Source organism: Melopsittacus undulatus, chromosome 2 (assembly GCF_012275295.1).
Source record: "Melopsittacus undulatus isolate bMelUnd1 chromosome 2, bMelUnd1.mat.Z, whole genome shotgun sequence".
In the NCBI taxonomy this organism is placed as follows: Eukaryota; Metazoa; Chordata; class Aves; order Psittaciformes; family Psittaculidae; genus Melopsittacus; species Melopsittacus undulatus.
This window is the reverse complement of record NC_047528.1, coordinates 96,701,932-96,725,329: the sequence shown is the minus strand read 5'-3', so window position 1 is coordinate 96,725,329 and position 23,398 is coordinate 96,701,932.

Genomic DNA, 23,398 nt, shown 5'->3' with positions numbered 1-23,398 from the left:
CTTTTGTACTCTGTAGCAATCTGTTTCTTCCTCTTTATTTTTAAAAGCACAAATATACATACATCTTACAGCTATCACCAGCACAGAGCTGTAAACATTTCAGTTTATTTATAAGCTGTTAACTATGTCAAATGGACTAGTAATTCCAGCTGTTAGTGCTTTCTCAATTGTCTGCAATTTTCTTTAAACAATGTTTACAAAGGTAGAAATACATACATACATATTTGCAAATGTGAAGAGCTGGTAAATTAATGACAGTTTTAGACTACATTACACCATTCAGGCAAGGAATGAAAGTCAGAGGCAATCCTGACTAGTTAAATTTAGTATTAATTTGTCTTCACCAGCATTTTAATAGTTTAGTTAATATGCTTACATAACAACATCCAAAAACATATTTTAAAATAAAGCCATGGTTTCCAGAATATTTTCCCACTATCTGTCTGTGATGCCCTTAAAAAAAAATTAGAATATAAATTACCATTTCTTATATGAAATGCAAATAAGCGCTGAAGAATTTCAGACAGATATTCAAGTCTGCAGAACCATTAAGTTTATGCTTTGCCTGTTATTTCACAGGTACAGTTGCTGCATTCTGTGATGCATACTTGTGGTCTAAATAATACCTTCTTCCTTCTCTAGCAGCACCTAATACATCCACAAGTTCTTTGTCAAATTAACAATTGTAATGTAAATAGAAGTATCATATTGCTTTTCCATTTGGGAGTTTTTTGAAGGAAGGAAAAAAAAAAAAACAACAAAAAATGGAGACCAGTTCTTTCTTTAAGGCCATGCAGTTTGTCAGAAATACAGAGTTACTTAGAACTATAGAGGGTTGTTTTGTTGTTGGGTTTTTTTTCCTGGCAAATGTACATAATTTTGAATATCAACAAACAAAAATTCTCACACTTAAACTTGGGAATCTAATTTAGGAGTTCGAAGGGAGTAGTAAAGGTGGAGTTAAAGTGCTAAAGCACAGGTTAGGCATTTTGACCACGTTCTGGATTTCCAATTGTTTTTATGTATTCTCTATATGGAAAGTCTGGTTTCCTAGTGCAAACATCTTAATTAAATACCTGATGTAACTGTGAGTACTCTCCATGGCAACCAGATTTAAGTTTTCTACTTTTCAAAATGAAGCCAGGGTGCGTCACAAAATGCCTTAAAACTATGGAGGTTTACAGTTAGCTTTTGAGTTAACAATTTTCTAGCAAGCACTCCTTATCATTTCCCTCACCATAGTTCATCTGTTCTAACCATACCTGGGTTTGGTTCAGTTCTTTCAGTTTTTTTTCCTGACTTGTCATGGTTCTTTTTGAGAAGATTCTGATCATTTCATAGATATTTGGGTCCCAAACATGCTTTTGATTTACATAAAATATTAAGATGCAGTTATGAAAATTTGTTAATCGTATCATAAAGAAGTAGCAATGTTCTTCCAAGATTCAGGTTCTTTTTAGTGCAATGAATGTTTTCTTTTCATGGTATATCCTTAAAGTCAACAGAGCCTTAATATGAGTAAGGAATTTGCAGTCAAAAGCAAATTACTCAGGGGCTGTTCATGTAGGAATATGCATGACGTGAATTCAAGACTAGTTGTACCCAGTCCATGTGTTTTCTAACTCAGGATGATTACTGAATTAAAGTTCAAACTTTTAAAGACTGGAAGTAGAACAACAACATTTCTATTTTCTAAGTCATAATAGGAGGGCATAAATGTGTCATATCAAAAAATTCACATGGGAAAACCTTTTTGCAAAGCAAGAGCTTGTCATCCCAAGTCTAAGAGAACAGTGAAAAGACTCATCATGTTTCCCTGGACTCTAGGGAAACAGAGATCCTTATAAAGGTCAATGGCATAATTTTAGCCTAAAGAAAAAAAAGTAATCTTTGATACAATAGACTGTATGTATATATAACGGGAACACCATGAGTCTGCCACTGCCAAAATTAAAAGGAATGGCTGAGCTGCTACAGCTATTTCCTGGTATTAATTATAGGTTGCATTTTGAAATTATAGAATCTATTAGCAAATTCTATGGAGCCGTTATGTTGTCATCTGTCAAATTATATCTGATTGTTACCATGGGATGTTTATTTGTTTGGTTAGATGGTTTACAATGTTCTAAAGATACTGTTCAGCTTTCAAAAGCCACTTTGGTTGCTTTGAAGCACAAATCTAAATGGCTTTTAATCCAATTAATCGTCCAGAGATATTTTGATGAGAGTAAGGTAATAGTCCCACACCATTTCATCATTCTTTCTTCTACATCTTTGACCGTAACACATACTAATTAATGGTCATGGAAACCTACAAAAAAATGTCCTATGAAATAAACGGTGTACAAGACTGAAAATTAGTAAGGCTTGCACTAAATCACATAAATCCTTTCAAAGGTACCATACACACTCACACTTAAAATTTTCTTCTTGTGAAAGATTAAAAAAAAAAACAACCCAACCAACCAATCAACAAAGCACAGAAACTCTCTTATTTTCATCAAAATTCAAGAGCTACACTTTTGTTCCAATTCACTGGTCAAAAAAAAAGCAGGACATAAAACAGGTTCTTCTATCAACATGCAGATTAAAAACAGCATCCCAGGGACTCTGTTCACCAGCTGAAAAAAGAGACAAGAGACCTGGGGATACTATACACCTGAGGGGTAATCACTTTCTCATCTAGTTTTTGCACTGCAGGAGTGGTCTGAAGACTGTTTCCTTTTCCACAAGTGGGCAGCCACAAGCAGACCCTTTTTACACTACAAATAATATTAAATAATACACTACAACATTGGACTTCAAGATTCTAGTCGGTGTTGCAGGATTTTCTCCCCGATAACTTCACATCAGTTTTTCAACATCACTAAAGTACATTCTCACTCTTCACTTGTGTACAAAAAGATGATGGATCCTGCACTACAACTCAGTTCCTAGGTTTTAGAAAGAAGCATATTTCCTGGTCAAGTTGTGAAACAAAGGGTTTACAACATGAAAATTTCCAGAGTGTGTGTAATATAGCAGAGATGGTTGCAATAGAATTTGAAAAGCACCTCATAATCCTCTGCCTTACTCCTTTCTCTTAAAGCACAGGATTGAGTAATTATAGAAATTTTATATGAAAACCTGATCCCTATGAAATTCTCAGGTATTGATGGTGTATGACATTCAGGCAATAATTGTCAGAAATATATAGCCTCTAAATTTATAAATTAATTCAGTATTTTTTATGCATTATATCCTTAAACATTTACATAGAGTATTTCACATTAGACTTAGCCTTCTGAAAGGATATTAAATAGCACATGTCACATCTCCAAAATAGTGTATTGGACTTCAAAGGCACCACAGTGTGTCATCTGTGAAGTAGTTCTAGATTCTTGTCTGAGTAAAAATTCTATAAGTATGATCCATGATACAATACGTCCACTTGTACAAGCCTATAATTTTCAATGAACAATATAATCATATTGCTATCATAATTCTATCACCACAAGCAGAACTAATTTACAATTAGATTTATTTCTTTTTTAAAATTCACAGTGATAGAGTGCCACTTACAGAATCAAGAGCCATTTCTCCCTACACCCTGAAAACCCTCCATACTCAGTTAAATCACCTGGAAGAATCATTTGCTTTATCTCGCATGTTCATTACAGTATTATACAGATTCTGATTTTCTCCTTTTTCTGTTTCATTAGTGAATGTTCCCCTGTGCTTTATGTGTAGCACACACTATAAATTAGCTGGGGTAAATGTACATAAAGACTCTGTGCATCCAAGCTTTCTTCTACCCCTAAGCACTCAGCATCTTACTCCTTGATGAAGCATAGCAGAACATCTGTGGTGGCCTTCACTTAGATTTACTCTGCCAGATTTTCATTAAAAGAGTGACTCAATAAAAATGTTGCTTATCCTAATAAAGATCTTTGGAGCTTTGCAAATTTGCATTTAATACTCTTTAATGTCATTACAGCATTAATAATCTGTGCCTAAAGAGCAATAAAACTTTACATTTTCTGGTTTATGAAAGAAGCTTCATAAACCCATTATTTTCTTGTGACTCAGCTTTAATGCACCATAAATAGACACAGAAGCAGGAAAGCTGTATGACACCACGGATTGTATGGCTGAGTCCTCTATTAGGTCTCTCGTGTTTCAGAGATTACATAAGAAAAGTAATAAAACTTGAGTTGTGAATAATCATACCAGAAAATAAATAGGACTGAACTTCAGAAAACAACAAGAGTTTACTACATGAAAGATTTCTGTTCCCTTTGGCAGCCTAAAATTTTTTGCCCTGGAGAAAAAAAAACTGATATTATGAAGCCTGGAAACAAACCAAGATAAATCCTCAGCTGAATCTTCCACTGATTCATGTACTGCATTTTCTCCAGATACTGTCTTAGGAAATACTTTACTTGTTTTAGGCTACCTATATGTTTTGAGACTACTACCTGTAAAGGACATTCCCAGTAACATGATTTGGAAAGAAGTTGATCAGTATTAGAATAGTAATGCAGATTTAAAGACAGTATATATGGAAAAAACAATAAAACTTAGATTACATTTAGTCTTTCAGAGCAATCAAGCTCCTGCCTGATTACAAAGGTTAGTTCTAAGCAACAGAAATTTTTGGCCTAGCCATAAAGATCCGGGTTCAAACTCTGCTTGCGATTTAGTAGTGTAAGCAATACTTAGGCTGGCTGGAATATCTAGACAATGAGCCTGAAAAAGTCAGACAAATACTTTGAAATTATGAAAAAGCAGAAAATGTAGTAGAGGTATATTTCTTGACAGAAACCATAAATTATTTTATTATGACTTTAGAGATTCATTCTTATATGAATTCATGCAAATGTATGAAAATACTGGTGTATTGCTGAACTCTTATTAATATTAGCCAACCATTATTTCCCAAATCTTTTAGGAAAATAATTTTTCACTGTTCTAGGAATAAGTCTGAAGATCCATAGGAAATGCAGCACCAAACATATGTCAGATTGAGGATGAATTATGTTGTTTGACTCTTCAAAGACAAACTAAAGACTTTTTTTTTTTTGTTTTGATTCATCCATTACAACAGGAAAATAAAAATCAGTAATTATTGTCACTGTAGCACATGCATACAATACGGTCCTGTTCCTTTGATGAATACAAAGTAAAAGCAACAAGAACAAAACACAAAATGCACCTATGAAAGTGTTTTCCAGTTAGGGCTTACTGGTGATATCAAACTCGTTCTGCTAAAGAATGCGCCAAAACTTCACAGCTGCTTCAGTGTAAGTAGTGCCACTCAAAACCAGTGCTTCTAAAAGTGCTACTGCCTGACCCTTCAGCTTGAGACTCCTTGAAAAGATACCTGATTTTGAGAAAGTTCTGAAGAATTTCCTTCTATAAAGCACATATCCTCAAAATACATAAAAACATTTCAATTCTACTTCTAAGATAAATGGCTGGTTTTAATAGTGTTGATCTAACACTTCATTATGCATATTTTTTCAGACATTCAGATGAAAGTAATGGGCTTACTTATAATTATTTTCTAATAGAAATATATGCTCAGTATCATGAAATTTAAATATCAGAGTGCTGTCCTCTGATTGCATGGTAGCATCAGGCTCCATAATCTCTTTACCTTTCATCCACAAGATGACCTTAGCATCTTAACGCTCTTCTCTATACTCAGTTCTATTTAGTTCTGATCTGATTTCCCTATAGTGTATGCACTGTTCCATTTAATAAACACATTTATATGGAAAGATTACAAAGGATCTCAAAATGGGTGGTGAAAGTTTATGCAATCAAGTTTCGTGAAGAAAATGAGAGGATGATGATGGTGATCCAAAAAGAATCTTTTTTCCCTAACTCTTTTGCTTCCAGACTAAGTCTAATTGAGATTTCATGGAGAGCAATAAAGGTGACCACTATTTTATAACTTCAAAACTAGTTTTTCAGAATGAGACTAAGAAAGGCCATATTGAAGCAAGCTCTTTGATGTTGGTTGCACAACAATTTGTAATACTCATATTAAATTGTCAATGAACAATATATTAAGAAAAATCTGCTACAGTCTTGGCAGCAGAGCAGGCTTCTTTTTGTTCTGGTAGACTAAAATAAGAATTTTAATTAATTTACAGCCTGAATTTACATTTGGTGTGTGGTAACACATGTCCTCCCAGCTGGCATAATTTCACACACATTTTTGAACATGGAAGCACATGGTATTTGAAAACTGTCCACTCCCACAGTACCGAATGCACTTTATTTACTGATATGAACATTTGTGTTACAGTTAATACTTAGCATCTTGTCACTTTAAACATAATCTCACTGAAAATATCAAGGTCAACATGGATTGGAAAAAAATGACAGCAAGAAAACTTTAATTATAGTGGCAATATATCCAAAACCTCTGCTCATTTAGGACCAGAATCTGAAAAACCCAATTTAAAACACAAGTGTCTTGTAGACCTACACATTACTTTAGTAAATGTCCTTCTTCCTCCCCTGAAGTATTTGTCTTGAGACAATACACAGCTACATCACAGTTCTTTATAATGTAGAGGTTTGGGTAAAAGACAAAATAGGCACAAGGCTTGGCTTCACCATTCTGCTATTATTTTGTTGGGGTTTTTTTAATCAGCAATGAAATTTTTGGATTGAAATTGTTGGGGGCAATTTTTTAGTCTTTTAAAAGCTAACATTTTACGGGATACTAAAATGTCACTCTTCACAGGAAATGCAACTGGATTAGAGAACCCCATTACATTATGCTTGCGCTTTCTCCTGAACATATTGTTCTGTGCTAAGATCTTACTTAAGGGTTGTGTGGAGTACAACAATTAAATATTGAGGAAGCATTCAAGATTTTTACATTCATATTCATCCTGCATTATGGTGAAAAGAGTTGCATTGAAAGTGTTCACAAAAATTAAGTTTTGATGAGTTTTCCATATTTTGACTGAAAAATGAGTCCCTAATGCTCAGAACACTGGACTTGCGCATAAGAGACTGCCAGCACTGAGCTGGCAAACACTGCTCTGGATAAGGCAAAATCTTGGCAAAGATAGAGCTAATTTAAGCCAGAAACATAAAGAACTGACAAAACAGATACCTTCAGTTATTACGAATTTTGTACTATTTTTGCTGAAAGAGAAATTTCAAATGCTGAAGAGTTCTCAAGAAATTCATTACCACAGTGAAAATTCATTTATTTATTTTCATTAGGTCAGCCACATCAAGAATCAAGTTGGTGGAAAAACTGCTAACTTTCTCATAAAGTTTTACAGTTAATCATAAGGAGCTAATTCATGAACAAATGGCCTACATTTTACAAAGCAGGGACAAGAAATGTAGCTACACTCTATCAGCAGAATACACAGATCTGTGACAGCAAAGCTAACGAAGGCTCAGCTCCTGTGGCTTTGTCTCACTTTTGAGTCATTCCATGCAAAACATGCAGTTCTCTTCACTCATGTTTTTCTCATGATTGAGTGACACTTACTGTCATGTTCTGGTACTTCATATTGCAGTTTTCTCAAACTTCGTAGGTCTCTCTCCTTTACTAAGCATATTATTGTCATAGAAACCTGATCAATTTTAAGCTTTCACCTGTCTGTCAAATTTCCTTGCAGTTAAGAAACCTGTCAAAACCTATTTGTGGTAAAAGACAGGGTCCTCATGCACATGTAATTCCTTAGGAAACTTGGATAAAAAATGGCACAGGAGTGTTACAACCTCTAACCAACTTTCTGTAAAAAAACAGGAAAAAAATACTGATGTGAATTTCTGCTTATTGTTAATTTGTACTGTAAAAAGGCAGCCCTCTAACACCTCAGCCAACACCTGCATTTCCATGATTAAAAAATCTTTCCAGATGATGATGAAAACAAACAAAACTCAAATTTGCTCTTCACACTTCTTTCAAAATCCACACACAACACCCTGGGAAAGTGAGGGAAGGGCATCAGAGGTGTAATGTACACCTTAAGCCATTCATCATGGTGAGGAAAGAGACAAAGTGTCACAGTTTGAGACCAAGCTGACAGAGATACCAAAACCCTTTAATCACAGGTACATGCTCTCTGTTCACAAATTATGACAAGACCTTTCTCCCTGCAGCAGGAGGGAGCAGAGTAGGTGACGGCACCAGAGTCTTGCCCCACAGCTCATTTCCCTCCTCCAGCCTCTTGGGGTTCATGTGCCCCTGGGGCCTCTCTCCCAGCCACTCTCACACAGGAATCAGTTGCAGGACTAGTAGGAGATATCACATCCTGATTAGTCCATTCAAATCCCCTCGGGGCCTGGAGATCAGCAGTGGTCATGTGGGCCTCCAGATGATGTCTGCAACCTCCAAAGCAGGTGATGGAGGGGCACCTGCTGCTTTTGTGGACATGGCTCTCCTCAGCCCACAGGGGAAAGTGCAGTCCATCCCTTAGCACTGCCACCAGCCAGCCCCAGTCAAATCCATGAATTAATAAATTTAAATGGCTACATTTCCTTTCAATATTTCAACAAATCTTACCCTAAGGTTTGGCCAGAAGGGTGCTGAACTGATTCAATCACTGCTGCTCTATTGCTATTACTTTTACAGCGCTGTGGTATTCATTCCCTCCAGCCTATTTTAAACATAGCACTATTTGAGTTCATAGTACATAGGGTTCACAATCATTAACAAAACAAAACAGAACAAAAAATCAGGTAAATCTTACAACAGGCTTTTTTAGTTCTGCTATTCTGGCTGAAAGAAGGAAAGGTTAAGGAGTGAAAAGCTGCTTGATAAGCAAACTTCCTGATATAAATTTACCCACCCCCAGAAAAAGCGCTTTACATATTTTAAATAGGGTCCTACAGTCACCTTATGAGCTTCATATATATAATCATATTTATGAGGTTGCAAGGTAGCTATGAGCCCTTCACCAAATCTTATTGTAAGAGTGCCTATCTATTCCTTATGAAACAGAAGAAAATCCTGCATAAAACCCTCTGTAATCTGTTTAGAGTAGGATTTCAGCATTATGCATGGAAAATGAACTCATTTTAGTTGATTAAATGTAACTGAACAGATCATTTGCTTTTACTAGCAATAATAAACAAATGTTATAATTCTCATAATATATATAATACAAGAGGACATAATTTTTCCAGACATGAGGCCCTTTACCATAAAACCTCCTTCTTACATACCATGATAGTTAAAGTAAAAATAATAAAAGTGTTGTTACCAGAAAGGAGATAGTTCCCTTGTGGTGTTTGCAGCTTTGTGTTGGAAGGGGTTTTATAGCAACAGTAAAAGATAAATACATCTGCCATTCAAAGGAAGCAGTAAAAGAAACAAGTGATAGACTGGCAGTCTTCATTTAAATAATGCATAGGTTTTGTTGGTAAAATTGCTAGCTCATCTCAATTTAATACCCAAACACATGTTCATAAAAAGCCAGACAATCACATATATATTGGGATTCTAAGAACAATCAGCAGTATCACTTTTGGTTTTGCCTTTATATTCTCACTAGAGAAAAACACAGTATTCTAAGACACTTTTCAACAAGATCCTTTAGAGCTCTGATTTTCTGCTGTTAGACTCTGTAACCCTTTTTGACTGCAAACAGCAGCTAGGCTGTGTGCCAGAGGTTGTTGATCAACAACACTCAATAGTGATCTTGTGCAGAAATGCCTTGAATTTTTATTTTGGCTAATATAATTAAAGACATTTTTTACTGTAAATGCAAAAGTATTCAGAGTAAAGCTTCCTGTAAATAGGTGAAGCTTCCCTCCCTCACCTCCATACATCCACTCACACTCCATAAATTTTTACTCTTGCATGTTGTTTTCTTAACAGCATTGCAAACATCCAGTGTTAAAGAAAAATCCATTTTCTCAAGCAGGTTTTAATGTTACAATACAGATGTAAAAACTGTGGAACACACAAGAGAATTAGATCTGGTAGTTTTCATTTAAAAGCAGAAAAAACAGAAGTAAGACTCCACATTTCCTTTTAATATTCATCCAGGAATGGAAAGCTCTGTCTTAGAAAACATCACAGAAATTGGTTTTAAGGTCTACGTTTATCGCACTATACAAGAACTTTTTTCTAAGTTCTGCAGCAGTGGTGATAATTTAGTTCTACACGCTTTCTGGAGGGGTTATTTTATGAAGAAAAGACTCACTACTAGCTAAGCCTAGCATACAGAGAATGAGCTCTGTGCCTCAAGAAACTACTACGACCAGTGAAGAATAGGTTTGAAATATTTATGAGAAAACTTAAGCCAGAGGTGTTTCTCTTACATATTATTAGTTTTAGCCGGAAACCCTTTCAATATTTATTGCGGACACAGCCAGCAGTTCCCCATTTTTTATTCTTCAAACACACTCTTTAAATTCAGAATTGGAAGCTGGCAAACTCAGGAGGTCGTTTCATCCACTGCATAACTGGGGTGTTCAGCATACCAGTCTGAACAACTGGCTTTCTCTTGAAAGTAGACAGTCCTGAAAGAGCATGTTATCCAAATGTTTTTAAGTTCATTTATGGTTTTCCACATGCCACAGAAAGTACAAACTTGGACAGAGTTAATGTTGTTCCACCACAGTTCAAAGAGCATTTTCCACAGGAGATATATTGTAATCTAACACCATATATTAGGTAGTTCTCACCATTATTTTGTCACCTCTGCTTATTTCAGATGCATTAGCATCATTTCAAGTGGTTACCTTTAACTTACAGCTGCTAATCAAAAATGGATACTACAGATTTCTATTACCTGTTTCTCATTATACAATGTCTGTGAAATAAAGCCTACATTATTTAAAGTGGCATCATAATTTTGTTTTTCTGAAATAAGTTTTATAGAAATTACAAACTCATCTAATTCAATATTAGTGATAAACCCATGAACCAATGTACCCCGTTAAAGTCAGTGGTAATCTGTGATTCCATTAGCCCATGCAAGTGCCCTGACTGCAGGATCAGGTCTGGTGGATGCAAGCTGTTGATCACAGATGACAGCTTGTCTCCATTTCTGTATTTTACTGTATTTGAACATTTTTACTAGTGGGCCAATTGTTTCTGCTTCCTAAATGACTACGAAAGATGACAAAAAAAAAATCCATGCAAATGGTTTCCTTATTAGCACTCAGATGAACCTGCAAGGAGGCTTGGAAAATTTTTGCATTCCACTATTTCAACAGGGACTGAATTCATATGAATGAATTTATATTCATTTGTGGAAGTGAATATAAAACAATGGTGAATATCACTGAACACAGTTCCGAGCCTAACTGAATATTTGTGAATACTTTTAGAAAGTACTTTTTACTACCTCTTCTGGATGAAAATGCAGTATACTCAGAGAAACTCTTTTTCATAATACTGAATTAAATTCTTTCTAGAATTCACATAAGAAAGAAATACAGGTTGTACACTCCTCATCTTTTCTCTGATTCATCTCCAGTATGTTAATTTTTACTGATAAAATAGCACATAATAAAGAAAAATGTTTAACATGAAAATTGTCAGAAATTGCATTTCAGAATTAATATACTCTTAATTAAAGGTAGCATTTCATACCTTTCAGAGCTACAGTTTTATGTCTGCAGACATGCTGACAGCAGCTCATATTCTGAAGCAAGCTTTTGTCTATAGACATGCTATTGCTCTCTTCCTTTTCTTTCCCTATGTCCTTTTTTAATACAAGATTGTGCTCTACAAAACTTTAAAGGTTACTAGATAATGTTCATATAACATATGCCCACCTCACAGTAATGTGAGCAACACTATAGAAATCTGAAATTTAGTGGTCATATGGTTTTGAGAAAAAAGTAATAGCATTAGAATAAAACAGGTATTGGCAGTCATTAGTGAAATCTCTTCTATAGTTTTCATCCATCCAATGTTAAAAAATTTTGAAAATGTTTTGGAAAATGTATCAGCTTACCTCATTATATATCAATAATCTCTGGAGAAAACCTTCAATGAATATGAAGATGAATAGTAGAGTGGGCATGGTGTTTGCAAAGAAAACTATCGCTTAGTAATAAAAGTAGACAGGTAAAAGTCAACACATTTACACTGATGTTGCTCCAGTCAACACAACAAAATAGGCATTTGCTTCAATATAATACAGATTCAAGAGGAGGACTATATCTGTAGCTTATTGAAATATGTCAATTTGGTTGACAAACTGGGGAATTTTCTATTAAAATACAGTATTATGGAAGTCATAATGCTATTCTGAAGTGCACAGTGCTTGAAACATGGCATATTTTGTTTTGATGTCAATGCTGATACAGTTTATAATAATGCAATTGATGGCAGTTCATTTCTGGCTTCAAATACTCAACTAGATTTTTAAACTGGAAACTTCAGTCAAACAAGTTAATGTTTTCAGGTTCCTTTCCACACAGAGGAATTTCCTGAAATACCATTGTTCTGTTGTGATGGCATGTTTTACAATATTGTTGGGCATTTAAAGTGTCTGCCTGTCACATTTGTGGGTGTAGAAACTAACAGCTCAAAAATATCAGAGCATCACAGCTTCTGAGTTTAGATTTAATCAAGGATAACTGCCATTCTACTGCTCCCTCTGGTGATGGATGTAATGCAGCTAAGAACACACAGGGTCATTAATCAATAGTATAGTCACAAGAATAAAAAAATACATGAACTTTTTACCAATAGTCCAATCAGAATTCTTGGCTGAAAGAGTCCTCTCCACAACTGCAACAGGAGGTACCCTGAATGAAAGGCCATACATCATACATAAATCCATATTAACTTCTTTTCAAGAGAAAAGCTACAGTTCTCAAAAAATTGCTTATTCTTTGTGAAAAACACAGGCAGAATTTTTTCTTATTTCTGAGCACTAATTACATTTTTTTTCTTTCCTAATACACATTTTTGTTGATTTGCTAAGTTCAGGTTTCAGATTTCCATTTTTATTTTCAACATTTCTACCAGAAACAAATCAAAATTACATTGCATTAGACAATGTACACATATTTTACCATAAATGTAGATGATATAATTTCTATCATTCTCTATTCTAAGAAAACATGCTCTTCTTAGTTAGAACTTGTTTGCATATTTTTAATGCTCTATTTATTATAGAGACAGAGAATCATATATGTCATATATAGGTGATGATGATTAAATATATATTCTAGATAGTTCTGAGCCAAAAAAGTTGAAAAAGCTGTTTATTTCAATCATTGTAATGTTGCACAGCATGGAATTGGGATTTGTATGTTACCTTTAGAAGCAGACATTCTTGCCCAGAAAACACAAAAACCACCAGATCAGAATGAAAACTTACACCCATGGACTGGTGAATCCTCTAGTACCATTCACTTCTTCTGTAAAGTCACTAATTACACCTTCCTGGATCAAAGAGAAGAGATGGACTGTGGAGCTCGAATGGAAAGCCTTATCTGGTAAAGTATCTCCCGACTAACCTTCAAGAAGCTACCCAGTCTGAACAAAGCCCTAGGTTGATAAGTACCTATCACAAGGCATATTCCTAGAACGCAAAAAAAAAAAATCCAGATATAAAATTCCTTGAGAAATACTTATTTTTGCACTTATTTTGCTTGTCAGGTGCTAGCATCACTCTTGATTTTTGTGCAAGCCAAACACATTGAATGTGTACCATTTGCATTCTGTGTGATGCCTGGCACCATAAACATTATCCTTAAGTATTTGTAACTGGCTAGTGTAACTGAATTATTGGTAGGTTACAGCAACATGCACCAGCTTCACTTCTGAAAGGTAGACATTCTTAAAGATAAGTATCTAAATAATACAGAGTGCTAAAATGACTAATAATTTCAGAACTGAGATTAAATATGTGATTTACTAACAGGTTTTCAATGTCAAAATTCTATTGACTTTCAAGCCTTGTTAGTTTGATGTTTTTAATATAATAAATTACTGTTGACAACATATTAGCAATGAAATAGCCACGTACAAGAACCAAGCAAGTAGTTCCATTAATTGCTAACTTTATGCCTTTTGCCTTTCCCTAGCTTTACGGCCCTTGTCCACTAAGATCTCTATCTCCCTGCTTATAAACTCAGGTCATTTGTACTGTAAAACCTAGCAAAAAATATCAGATGTTACAATTGCATGTAACGGTGGACAAGACTGACCAGACTGCTACAGCCAAAGAATACACCACAGCTCAGCTCTCCCCCTGCCTTCCCCTCAACAAGGACATTAATTTGGAACTATCAATATATTCAGCTGCTGATTTTCATAAAGCAGGTAGAAAAGTAATTACCTCTGATAACTTCCCCCATCTGCTTTCAAATTGACCAATAGTTTCAGAAGTTATTGAGGGAAAGAGAAAGCAGATATGAAGATAGTAAATTAGTATACCTTATTTTCTTCACTGCTAAGAAAAACAAAAGATAAATAAGATAATAGAATGTGTAGCAAGATACCCAAGCCTGAGCTTGCTATGCATACAACTGGCACCTTTTCACTTATTTGGAACTACTTATATGAAGAAAGTGACATTCCTAAATTGCCACTGGAGAGTGAAGGTTTATTGTCCAGCGTTTTTAGAATACAGTGTAATCAGGGAAATGGCATTGGCTTAAATTCTTCAATCCTATGTCCTATGAACTATATTACATGAGTGGCAAAAACAATAACATTCAGAAAGGGTGCAAATTCCCAGAATTTTTGTTCCTACCAAATATCTCATTATAAATTGCTGCTAATCCAACGTTTTTTATGCCAGTTAAAACATGACTATAGAAATAGTGACCATTCCCCTATAAATTTCTATTCTCAGATGGTTATTACATATATACATTATGCAACATGACTGACTGCCAATAATAATGAAATGAGTATATGATATAGAAGGATTTTGATTACCAGTAATCTGTTCTCAGTTAGAAGCCTTTCATATCAAGTGTAACCAAAGAAAAAAAAATACACTCGGAGTGTCTAAGTTGTTATGGTCTTTATTTTTTCAAGAAATTAATTAAATAACTTCAAATAACACATAAGTAACATATACTACTGATGAACATACTAGATATGTGTGATAATACCACGCATTCCATCTCTGTAAGTATAAACAATTATATGAATATGAGACTTCAGATGGACTTCTAAAATATAACCAGAATCTTCATAGTTATATATTCAAATAATTGGATTTATTTGACCCTTCAGTTGGTCAAGTGTAAATTTTTTGAGATTATTGCCTCTGGTATTTCTACCTCACTTTAGGAAGCCCAAGATATCATCTTTCAAATTATTTTTCCCAAGATAAATAGTAATATAAGATCCTTAGATGTTCATGAATCAATACAATAGGAAATTCTAAAGAAGAAAGAGAAGCAACCCTTGTTATGAAAGAAAGACAAAAAATGAACATTAAATTAGAACTTAAATCAAACAATAAGGATTTTCTTTCAAAATGAATGCATAAGAATCTGAGAGTGCACAAGCTGCATGTGGTATAAGACTCCCAAGCTTTCAAGAAGCAGTAAAGATTTCCTTCTGCTGAACATAACCGATAGGTTGGGATATTTGAGTTGTCATTGATTTATTACATTGTCGAGATCTAAATGTAGAGCATGATAGCCACATCAGTTCCAAATTCTGTGGAGGCTAAAAGAACTTCCCCTGCCTGCATACAACCCCCAAGTTTTTTAACAGCTGAACAGTATGCAGTAGAGTTTAGCTGTACTGTGGAGAGGATTTCTTAAGCAAAAGACCTATCTGGAGTGGTAGCTTTTGGGAGAAAAACAATAATAACTTGCATTAACTTTTCAAAGTTTCCTCTTCTGTTTTAGGGAAAAAAAAAATGGATAAACTAAAACCACCATCCTTTCTCTAATCATTGTCCAGCATTACTCTTTAATCTTCTTCCCAGCTTCCCCTGTGCAAAGTGCCAAAAAAAAAAAAAAGAGAAAGAAATCTGAAAATACACTTGTTTTTTTTTTTTCTTTTGAAAGCATTTTCTTGTTTACATATTCTGTATTTAAATAGCCTTTTCAGAAGCTCTGTGATGGAAAAACTGTATGCATGTAGGTATTTATATAGTTTTATTTTTACTTTCTATTCAGATATTTTATTTACATTTTCACATCTATTACCAAACAGGAGAGAATTTTCTATCAGACAAATTGTGGTGGAAAATAAATGCTCACTTCTCTTTTTTTAGTCTTATAATTTACAAAGGCAGATGAAAACTAATATTTCCATAGTGAAAAATTAAGCATGCATTTTCCTCCAATTAATATTGCCAGATTCTTCTCTCGCAATGTGTTATGAACAAGCTCACTTAAAAGCTGTGGGAGTTTTGCATGGTGTTATTTATTCTAAATTAATTAAGTCCTAAACTTGTTCTGATTTTTTGTTTATTTATTGATTTATATATATGTATGTATATGTAGGGTCAGAAAATTAGGGTATGCCTCTTTCCTTTTCTGGGTTGTTCCCAAAAGCTACCTGAATAAAAGTATGCAGGCTAGAATATTGTGTTGGTGTTCACTGTGCAAAACCCTGGAGCACACACAACCCAGCTTAAGACTGTAACCCTTGCCACACAGCTCTTCACACAGCTTTCCCCACAGCTTTCCTAGGACCAGTCTGTGTTACAAAAGGTGAAATAACCTGCTCAATATCGAGAAGGTGAGGACTCCAAGGCCAAGCCATACTGCCATCCCTGCATCTATATCAAGTTCAAGGTCACAAAGAGAAAGGAAAAATGCAGAACTCTTTTTGGCACCCAGGCATGTGGACGTGACCTGGGAGTTGAGGATCCTTTGCCCCAGACAGTCAGTGACATAATTTTCAAGCACCATGAGCCTTATGTCTGGTAGAAAGTGAAAAAACACTGTTCTTGTCCAGGAAAAGATATTACTTTCTTCACCAACACGGAATGATACAGCCCTCCAAGAACAGCTCTCCTTGGTTCCCAGCACAGCTATCTAGAGACCGCGTGAACTGCTTAGAAGAGAGAGCTTTACAAAACAGGTATGCCCAGTCTTCTACAGCACACTCGGGGACGATGGAGCAGACGTCCAGAGTCTGAGCTCCAAGGCCTGCCCAGGCCTGCCCTCTGCTGTGCATAATCTCTTCCTACAGAGGCCATCTCATTAAATCCATGCTGAATACAATTTAAAATAAATTAATAATAATAATAATAATAAAATAAAATTTGTTTGTTCAGAAATGTTTACACTGTCTGACTTCCAGCAATTCCACACAGGAAAAATGTTTCTCAGGAACAGGTTCAGTGGACCAAGAGTAATTTTCTCCTGACTACATTACATCCCATCCCTTGGGGGCATTTTTTTTTTTTGGAAGAATGAAACAGTTTCTGGGAATTATGTTAGCCAAAAATCATTTTATTTATGCATTGCTTCACAAAGGCAAGGCTGTCAAAGAAGGAGGAGAAAGGGCAGCCTTGTTCAGTCTGGTCTTCATCAGACATCATTTTGTCACTAAGTAAAAAACGTTTCTTTTCCTCTTTGCATATTCACATAGCCTGGCTGTGGTCAGCACTAGAGATAGCTTGGAAAGATATGATTTGTGTTGGCAGGAGGATGGCCAAGCTGGCAGAAACTACAGTTATGGTACATAGCAGCTGCTGAAGGACAAAATGGCATCTGCTGTGCATATTAGGTCTGCATCACACTACCTCTGTGCTTGTTGATGGCCTCCCAGGTTCTAAACAGATGGTTGTTATGCAGATTCAGGACATCTATCAACCCTGGTCTTGGAGCACAGCCAGGAACAGCAGGAATCCTAGGTGGGCAACCAGACTTTCTGTGAAAGGTATTAAGCCAGAGGCTTGAAGATGTTACCCAAGATTTCTCCTTTTCACTGTTGGAGTGAATCAGGTTCTCACTTCAGTCCTCATCTTCCTCCAGGGAGAATTTTACACTGAGTTTTCTCTGCAAGGGACAAGAGCCACCCCCTCCAGCAGGCACCCGTTTCTATTGTGGTATCAGTGAAGGGGGGAGCTTTCCCACAGAGTCCTTTCAGAAGTTGTGCTGTGCATGCAGTCCCTAGGAAATGTTGTAAGAGTAGCCACACATCCTTGGAAAATGCATGTTGCCAGGTAGAGCCGGTGCTGGAGGAGGCAATAAGGGTCAGTGGCCTTTGCATGCAGTAATCTTCCTTTCTTCTGCAGTAATGGCATAATCTTCCCTGGAGTATCTAGAACCTTGACCACTTCAAAAGATATATACTCAAGGAATTCGGCTTTTAGGACACATTCCCATAGGACAAATATAGACAGTGGAGTTACAGTGTCATTTGTGGAAAGGGAGAAATTCAAACTTTGTGCAAAATGATGCTTTTACCAACACTCCTATTTAGGTCAAAAGCATGGCAAACAGTGAGGTGATAGCTCTCCGTGAAAAAAATCAACAGCTCAGCTCTGCTCCAAGGAAAACTGATTAGGCTCCCCACAGAACACTCTAGGAAAAATAAACATTATGACGTTCATTTTATTATTCTACTTTTAAGGTTAAAAAGCAAAATAAGACCAGGGTCTTCCTTGGTAACGGAAAGAGGAATGAAAAGGGGAAGGCAATTCTTACTCATTTAGAAGAAGATGAGAGACATATGTATAGACCTGACTTTATCAGGTTTTTGGGTTGCTGTTTAGACTCACCCAGTCAGGTAAACACAGAATGTTCAAGGGGAAGACTCTAATATTTCCTCTGAAGAAAAAGTTGGTTTATAGCAATGGAGAGGAAAGCTAGTCAGAAATGGCTGGAAAAGGTTTTGTGCCTTAAGCACATACACTTTTACAGTCCTGCTAGGCTGTAAGCCCCTTCGCAACAGCTTCTCTTCCTTCACCCTCTGACCAGGTGGGATTATGTTGCTGAGGCAATAAAATGGCAAAACTACAGAGACCAGCTCTTTGAACAATAGAGCCTCTGTTTAACAGAGATATACTACTACAAACCTTTGCCAGAATAACAGGAGGCAAAATGGAAAAGCATAGTGACAAATGTATCTATACTGCTAAAAGACTTTTAGTCAATAATTAGCTTAAGTAGCTTGAAAAAAAAAAAAAAAGCAGTGATGTTTTAACATGGCATCCTATTCATTTGGATCCATGAGAACATTCAGGGAAGTACAAACAGAAAGAGAGGGAATTCATTCTAACAACAGCTAATTTCCTCTCTATTTTAAAGTATGAAGAAGGTTCTATTCCCTTGCCAATACAACCTCCTTTATCTCTGACTGGAGGCAATAATCCACATTCCCCCACTAAATCAAAATAAACCACACTTATTCTGAAGAAGCATAGACCCCTGCCTGTGGGGAAAAGAGGCCTCAGGGAAACATCATTGCAGTGTTGCAACCTCATCTTATTACTGAGAAAATACTTCACTCATTTAGAGAAAATAACTTATATTTTTGAAGTAATATGTAAAAACTAAAAATTAAACTGTTTTTAAATGTTCTGCATTATTGGACTTATTAGCTTAACTCAGGAATTTCCATGCATGATCATACAGCCAAAGACATAATACGTATGTGCTATTTTTATCACAATATGCACACTACATCCCTGCACAGGCCAATTTACAATATGCTTCATCTTTTTATTAACATCTGTCTTCATCTGTCAGTTTCCAGAGGAACGTGCCATGTCTTTATAAGAGGAAAAAGTACAAGAGAAATGTAATGGTAGCTAACACTGCTCACACTAGAATTAAAATGAGGGGTTAGTACAAGTCCAAAAGAATTTTTCCCTTGCATTCATTCCAGCTTACTTTCCTTGCATTAGTTTCACACCAGATCACTTAGTAATACGGAAAAGGTCCACTCAGTAATGTCATACTTGAAAACACAGGGATGATCAGATAACTATAGCAAATAGAGCTCCATTCTGCATTCGTAGCAATGGGAATTTAGATTTTGTTTTTACTAGGAGTGAGTAGTATCTAGGGGACTGAGAGAGTTGATATGCTAGCAAGAGTTATGTCTTATCTTGCCTTCATATTAAAAATCTATGTGCCATATGATTATAAAATACTCCTTTACCACAGAGTTTGCAGCCCTACATCTAAGCCCTCTTTCTCACCATAGTTTACTTTTATGAAATTGATCTTCCTATCAAGACTTTTAACTTCTCTTCTAGAGTAATCCAGTTTTTCTTCTGTGTTTGTTCTTAATATTAACAACTACTTGTCTCTCCTAGAGCCTTCTCATTACTGGTACATCCATTCCTGAAATCCATCTTCCGACAGTCAAATTTTCGTACTTAGCTATGGAAAGAAAAAAGTAAAATGTGGGGTTCCACTGTGGTTCAATATGACCAGTATAATTCAGCTCGTTTTAAGCCAATGATAATGTGTCCAAAAAAGAACTGTCTCATTCATACTACATTTACACATAAACCTGAATCCAAACTCTAGCTTAAAGCACTGTCATTTCGTCTACTTGACATAACTCAGCACAAAATCTTTTGTCTTCTTTTCCAACACTGAAATGAAAGACAATGTGAGTTTCAGCAGACATGCACTATTAAAAACTGTTTCTGCATGTCTCAGCCTTTTTGCTCCTAATCCCAAGAGCAGAAGAAAATATTTTCTCTTCTCTGAACATCAGCACTGAAACTCACCTTTGTTTGTCTGATCTTAGAGACAAATGGGAAAAAAAGAGAGAGGGAGGGAAGAAGAGAGGGAGGGAGACAAGAAGGAAGGAGAGAAGGGCAGGCTCACTGTGTTACACTAAATCAGAAGGTCAGCTGCCTATGGTCATGGGTCCAGCTTTGATACAGCCCAGGTGTGAGAACTCAGCCCAAGATTCCAATGAAATTGCCTGAGATGTGAGAAAATCTGTACTCTAGAGACATGTAATATGAGGATAAAATTGCAGAGACAAGACTGCTGAGATAGAGATAAGTAATAGCTCAAAGGTTCAAGGGGAAAGACACCAACATAAGAGCTATACAATCCTAAATGGGAAACCAGGGAACTACCACCAACTCAGTAACCTTGAAGATCAACTCATTCCATGGAGCAGAAGTCTATTTCTCCCCACCTGCCTCAAAATTTCCCACCTGCCTTCTCAGCTGGGACTTTACAGGTACCTAATCTGGTGTGATGAGCATACTAATGCTTGGCATAGTTGCTCATCTGTTATTTCTCTTTGCTATGTTCAGGAAGTTGTGTTCCACTTTAAAGATTTTTGTATATTTTTAGCAGAGTCTGCAAGCCGTAAAAGGGACACAGACAGGCAGTATAACAGGAAGCTAGAGAACTCTGTCTTTTACTTGTCTACAACAAGTTTACAGGTATTTATCTTGTCTTTTTGACTGCAGAAGACTGAGATCAGTCAGACACAGGTGATAGGTTGACACCTCAGTATCCTGCACAACTGCCAGGTGATAAACTAAAATCTGTATGACTGCATTTGCAACAGCAACAAATCTCGCATAATAAACTGAGGTACAAAGTTCATAGGTTAGGATTTAGGAAACAGTGTGAACATATTAAAAAACAACAACAACAAATAGAATAGCCAAACAGGAAGAAATTCTTAACAATGGCTGCTACTGAGGAAATAGTCTTAACCTCTTTCTCACCTGTTGAGTTATTCTGTCACTGCTTTTTCTCCCAGCACAGAACCACAGTGGAATATTTAAGGGGTCTAGCCTGGGACCTTTTCTGGTTTAAATCTTTATTGAGTGGCCTGGAGGTAGCAGTAGAGCAAGCTTGCAGATGACGACAAACCAGGGGTTTCATATATCAAAGGGAGGTCTGGCATTCAGAGGGGCTTAGACATGTTGGAGGAATTGGCCAACAAGAACTTAATGAAATTAAGCTAATCCTCCAAATTGAAAAATTCTTCATTTACACAGGAAGAGCCCCTTTCAACGGTACAGGCTGGGAACTGACTGAATGGGAAACAGCTCTGCAGAAAAGACCCTGGAAGGCTGGGCTGACAGCAAGCTGAACATGAGCCAGCAGCATGCTTTGGCAGCAAAGACAGCCAACTGCCACCAACCTGGTCAGGGATGGAGCTCTTGCCCTGCAAGAAGAGACTGAGGGGCTGGAACTTATTCAGCCTATAGAAGAGATAACCATCTCTTCAGGGAGACTGAATAGCCATCTGTCTGAACCTACAGGCAGGTTATCAAGACAATGGAGCTAGGATCTTCACAGTAGTGCATAAAAGGGAAGAAGAGGCAAATCATCTAAGTCTAAAAAATAAAAGGTCAGACTGGAAATAAAGAAAAACAAAATCCCAAGGGTATGTTGCCCAGAAAGGTCACGTAATCTCCACCTTTTGAGGTTTTCAATACCCAAGTGGAAACGGTCCTGAGCAGCCTGATTTGATCCTGCTTTGCGAGTAGGTTGGACTAGTGACCTCTTCCCACATCTGTGACTGCAGCTCTGTGCAGCTTTGCAGACTCAGCTCAGAGCAGTCTCTTTGCTAATCTAGCTCTCCTAGGGAAATGCTTCTCATCCTGCAGGCTTCTTAACATATAGCAAGAAGAAAATGAGTTGGTATATTGTTGTGTGGAATAACATTTCCTCTTCTATTGGAATTTTTTGAAATCAGTTCCTGTACTTCCTTTTATAACAGTTATTTTTACCTAGCCAATACAAAGAAGGTATGTTGAGCAAGACCCTCTTGATGTGTCTCAGAGATTTTATTTTTGGGTGGAGAGAAAAGTGTACTACGAGAGGCATGTTGGTGGGAGGAGAAGAGATTGATATAGCTTTGGATCTAAGGTAAAGGTTTTGCTTTTTTGCTTCTTGCTTATGTATGGACTGTAATTAATATAAAAAAAATTATGTTTGAATGTATCTCCTTAAAAGAGTATCTGGTATGAGAAGGCTATTAAGTCAAGGTATACACACAAAGAAGTACCCAAACACATGGAGAAACATACACGTGGACATACTTAGAGATGTTTCACTGTAAGAATTTTGACAAGCTTTCATTAAATGAAGTCAAACCATTAGGGCAGAATGTAGTTCAGCTTTTGTCATTAGGATCTGATCTCACAAACTACATGGCCCAGCTGACATCAGCGAGTTTTACAGAAGTATCAGACGTCTCAGGAAAACTTGTTGCAGTGAGAGTAATGTTATTCGTGCTCACTTTGAGTAATTTCCCTGTTGCACTTGTATCATGGAAACAAGAGTACTCCTATTTCTGTGTTCACATTGCAGCCTTCTACACCTGGATAAACAACAGTACATTCAATTTTTTTTTTGAGATTTTTTTGTATATCAAAGCTTGTAAGTGTGCATGAAATTTAAATCATCTGTAAAGTCTATACAGAATGCACAGCCCTGTAATCTGTCTCAGAGCTAAAATAGAAACCAAAGTGCCCAGAGTTGCCTGGAAGCTGTGAGTTTGGGAATACTTCCAAATTTTACACTTCTTCGTAGGTAG